We start from the raw sequence: 6000 nt of genomic DNA on the forward strand, positions 1-6000 counted from the left end.
AATAGATGTCAATGCATAATAAAGATATACTTTGTAATCGTAAAAGGACAGTTTGACACATATGACCGTTGGCCGTATCAGTTGTATATTAAGTTTACACATACTATGGTTAGCAATGTTAGCATAATATTACACCTAATAATCATTATACACTTTTGACATAATAAGGATACAGTGTTAACATTAAACTTTTAGATTCTGAACGAAGTGATGATTGTATTGATTTTACAATGATGTGTTTTTTTTTTTTTTTTTTTGTGTCTGTGTACAGCATAACTAGTCGAAATAATGCTTCGATTTCAAACTTTGGGGGTGGTTTCCGATGTAAAATTGAAGATCCTTGGTGCATTATAGAGGTCAAAAGTAACCATTTTCCAATAGTTTTAAAAAAAAATCGAGAAAAACAAAAAAAAAAATGACAGAAAAACAGGAATTTTTACGCAAAACCAGTTTTCCACCAGGATCAAGGCTCCTAAAATATTTTTACAATAGCAATTGAAAAATACAAGAAATGTATAGTCACATTTTTTTTTATAAGCATTTAAATTTTAATTTTGACAACATACGTAAAAATCACGAAAATTCGCAAATTATTATAAGCTAGAAATTCATAAAAATTTTCTTTTTAAATCTAAGATTTGAAAATTTAATAGAAGATTCCTTACAAATTTGTCAATCTTTATCACAAAAAAAATGTCCACCGGAAATTCAAATTAAATTTTTATTAGCATTTGAATTTCAAATATTGACAAAAATTCGTTAAAACCATGAATATTTGCAAATTATTTTGTAGTTCAAAATTCATAATATTGTTTGTATTTATATCTAAGGTTATAAAATTTAACACCAAGTTTTCCATAAGTTTTGCTTCAAATAGCTATAGAGAAAATTTGAAGCGTCATTATAGAGGTACGTCACATTAGCACCACTATATATAAGAATCAGAAAAATTAGGAAAAATGTTTTGAGCGTTTGAGTTTTAAATTTTTATGAAATCGCGTAATCAGGCACGCCCGCAGAGATGCAGCTCAGGGGGGGCAAACAAAATTTTTTTTATGTTTTTCATACAAGATTTCGGCAATTACGCCTAACCAGCCAAAAGTATTGAAAATAATCGTTATTGCGATTAAATACCTCCTATATGACTTGTTAGATACAAGGATTGTCGAATAGTCGCTCAAGATCAACTTTATGTAAAAAAACTTCCAATTTCGTAAGTGACACGAAAAATCTCAGAGGGGGCAATGGCCCCCACTGGCCCCTCCCTCCGGGCGTCCCTGCGCGTAATGATAACGATTTATCTTCAAACCAGGTATTCGTATATATAAAGTATTATGAATTATGATAACTACATGATAACTACATTAATTGATTAACCATGCCTTACGCAAAATGCGTCTTAATTGAAAAATAAAATATTTGTTTCAAAATAGAATATATGACAATATTTAAATATAATATATCCTAGACTGACAAATCATCTCCGTTCAGAATCGTTTTTCGTATACAATGATACCTATCATTGCATTCAAATTTAATCCCATCCATTACAGTAACCTACTGTACAGCAGAGCGATATCCACGACTTACCCGCTTTTTTTTTTAAATTAAGTTAATTTATCGATAACCTAACGTGTCCTATCGGTGTGATATAACAGTGTTATATCGGTGTTCTCGCGTGGCGTGAGTAACGTCATCGGTTATTTTTAATATCTTATTATCAAAGTAGTTTATGAATTATTAACCATTGACACATATATTATCGTTAAATATAATAAGAAAAATCTAAAAATTCTTATATCTTACAATTCAATAAGAATATCGAAAAACTAGACTACACGATTCGGATTACATTCTTATCTTTATGATGTAAAATCCGATTTAGGTAATAGGTAAATTCGTTATGTTGTTATAATATTATTTGAAACAACCGTAAGATGGTATCGATTGTACCGAACGTTGATTAACTATATTGTCATCATTTTTTAATAATATTATCAGCATATTATTTATTTTGTTACGATGAAATTGTGCCAAACACAATATGGTGTTTATAGGGTTGTACAATATGTTAAGCGAGCTTTTTTTTTTCATTACGAGATCGTATATCCGATTTTGACGGCCAATAAAAAAAAAATCGATGAAAAAAAAAACGATGATTGTACGGAAAAAAAATTAAAAACACAAAACAATATCGGCCTTCAAATATAAATCTCTCGATTCATATGATATAATATTATATCATACAATTATTGTCATAATTCATAATAATAGTATATTAGCGGGATTCGTAACCTACCGCGCGGCAAACGGCCTGACTAATCGAAATACCCTGTGTCCGTGTGGTTATATGATATTATTATTGTACACCATGTGGTCCATGCCCAATACAATAATGATGATGATGATGATAATAATATTATATAGTCTACTTCCTAAACTGGCGGCTCGCGATTCGAGATATAACAATCGATAGCGAAACACACGCGTTATAATGTATAGGTGTGCTGCAGTGTTTATATATAATCGCTTCCGGCCGACCGCCGCCGATTGGCGGACGTTGGACGATGCGTAAAAAAACCGACGACGGAACTCGCGTTATATTCTCGTCCAGACTCTGCCGACTCCCCGGAAACCGAACCGATCACTATCCGGTTACGAATCTGTAGAAGTCTCCGTGCGTTAACAAACAATATAATAATACGTAATGTGTGATATTGATCGTCATCGACTCGTCACGTTTACATGTAGCTATTAGTTTGTCCGATTTATTGAATGACTGTTATATTATTTATTGTATATTTTTCTCATAATCGTATAGAATTCATTTATCACAAAATATCATCGCATGTTCATATTAACAGTATACATTATACTAATCTATCACCGATGTCAAAAAATGAAATTTCAAACATTCTAACCTAACCTGCATCTGGCTTCTTTTTTCACAATATTATGATATCAACAGTTTTATCTGCAGAATGGTATATTTTTAAAACCGTATACGAAACAAAATATAAAACAACTAATTATATGCGCGTGCATCTTTTTTGTTTTGTCACACAGTGATGACGACCGGTGACATCAATCTGCAAGACTAGCAACCAAACACATAAATTTTAATACTTTTGGATTATAACCTCTACAATAGTAGGTAATAACTAATAACTAATATAGGTATACTAAGATTCCCGTTGACAACTTTGATGTTCTACATTGATAAATAATTATTTTACCATCGATACGTCCAAAAATTTCGTATCGGTATACAACAACGAAAAATAACTATATAGGTACTACTATAATATAGTGTGGAAGATTGTCTGTAATTCGAGTAGAACCACAGCTTATTCTATAAAATATATTCTAATATATTATATTATTATGAAATTTGAAAGTTAAATCAATAACCGATTAAAAAAAAAAAAAAAAAAAAAGGTTGCACAATACTTCAATTAATTATTAAAATGTATTAAAACAATATAGATATTATACCGTGTATAAGGATGGCATACTATACATAGGAAATGCACCATCTATACGGTAATCTTATACTGTTATATAATCTCATAGAAGATAATCGTATTCAAACTAATAAAAAAAAATATTTATGAAATTATGCTTTGTGCAATGTGTACCAATAATGTCCTCTGCTCATCCACAAGACACAAATATTCTTTTTTTCCAATCGATTCGCAGGATAATACATTTAGTGATTTATATTTTGTATTCGGAACAGATTCATCATTACGGTTAAAATAGTTGACATCACTATGAGGACCAAATTGATACTGAATAATATAAAAATTGTCGAGCACGATGTCGAAAAATTGTGTAACAACGCGGTACACGAAATGTTTCTTTTATTGGTATCTATATAGAATATATAGATGCTTACACGTATGTAGGTACTGCGGATTATACGACGTATAGTTATTATATTAGGTATTATTATTATTATTATTATTATTATTATTATTATTATTATTATTATTATTATTATTTTAATTTTAAATGAGCCTCAACAACAAAGGTTATTGGCCTTTAACATTAATATTTTTTTTACACAAGGATGAATCATTAACAATAATATTTACAAAACAAAGGTAATAGTATGAACAAAAAAGGATTGAGTTATATATCTAGGTTAAATAATTTGATAGAGTTTAGTTTGTTTTAAATACCTAACTGATTAATTTTTCAATGTTGCTTGGCTGGGGGGACTTAGGGCTTCTTCCAGAATTATTATTATTGTGAGTATCATATCGTATCATATCGTTGTTGTCGACAGCGCTGAAAAAGATTCAAAGTCATTTCTAGACGTTTTACTCGGAACTTTCGTATCGTTTTCCGACTTGATGAATTAAAAATATTACGTCTTATTCAAAACGACGCCCGTGTAGCTACAATTTATATACAGTCAACAATTATGTTTTATTAATCGATGGTGGTGTTGTATAGAATAAATAAATACAAATTATTATTTCCGAGGATTTCTCGAGCCCTGTACGAAACAAAACTTCGGAAGACTGCTTCTGCACCCTGCACCCCACAGATAATATTAATATAATATGTATATAATACGGGTGCCGAGGTGTAGGTAAGTGGATTTATGTGCCATGGCAATATCAAAATTGTTGAAATTGTATTTAACGCCACTACGCCATATAGACAGCAATAATATTGTGCACGTAGGTATACAGTGCAGCGCTCACAAACAAAGAAAAACGTCATCAGAAATTATTCGAATATGACAACACGGGAAGAGTCGATAAATCATAGGGATGCAAGAATGCGATACGTCCACAAATCCAGCTTTTAAAACATTTTAAATGCGTATATTTGATGTACCGATGGTGGTTTTTAAGTTTCTTTTCTTTATTTACTAAAAAGTGTTAGACATACATTCGGTAAACGCATATTTTACAATTGAGATTAGCGATTCGGCGGGAGGAATGGCAACTCACTGAGGCTATGTATATATTATTTTTAATAATTACTTATTATCATGACTAAGTGTATTGGACGCTATAATAGTACTGTATAACAATATCATATACATGTGTACTTATTTAATATATGCTAATGGGTTAAAGTTGGAAAGGGTGCAAGGGACGCATATAATAGGTACCCTTACTTCTGCAGACATCTCTAATAATATTCTCTTGGAAATGTACGCTGCAGTAGGAATCAGAACATTTTGGTATTTATTTTCGAAAAATGGTTATTTTTATTTTTGGTGAACTTGCATGTTGCATGTAATACAAATTATGGTAATGATGGAACGATTTTAGTCCCAAATTATATTGTTATTAAATCAGATCATTAAAAATTAGAGATGTTACGAACTGTTCGATTTTCGAACCGAACCAAATATCTAATAGTTCCGTTCGATATCGAACCAGAGAAATAAAAATAAAAGTCGATGGAGTAACAGCTAAAATTATAAATTATTATTAAATAATTAATAATTAATAGATTAATATTAGTTGTTTAATGTTTGCTTGTTTTAAATATTGATGTTTTTCGCTTTTTCTCATCAGTTATCATCATATTAATAATACAGTAAAACCCCGCTAAAACGGAACTTCGGTAAGACGGAAACCCCGATATTACGGAATATTTGTTTGGTCCCGTTTCAAATTACATATAATTTTATCCCGCTAAGACGGAAACCTCGCCAAGACGGAAACGGACACGTTTTTGTAATGAAAGTTGATGAAAACCCTCGCTAAGACGGAAATATAACACGATTTTCGTGTAATAAAATTATTTTCGTACTGTCGATACCCATATAGATAATCGATATACGAGCGCGTACGATGACATTAAAAACTAATAAAATTGATATGTATACACTATACAATATTATTATCTGAGTTATAGCTATCGGCTATATCCATGGTTGAGAATGAAAGTGAAAAAGACGAAGACAGCGACGAAAACCAATATGAAGAACCAGAAAATGTGGTAAAAGATTACAAAACTGCTATCTGCTAC

This window comes from Diuraphis noxia, unplaced genomic scaffold (genome assembly GCF_037042655.1).
Source record: "Diuraphis noxia isolate RWA-SAM2 unplaced genomic scaffold, SU_Dnox_SAM2 contig0001, whole genome shotgun sequence".
In the NCBI taxonomy this organism is placed as follows: Eukaryota; Metazoa; Arthropoda; class Insecta; order Hemiptera; family Aphididae; genus Diuraphis; species Diuraphis noxia.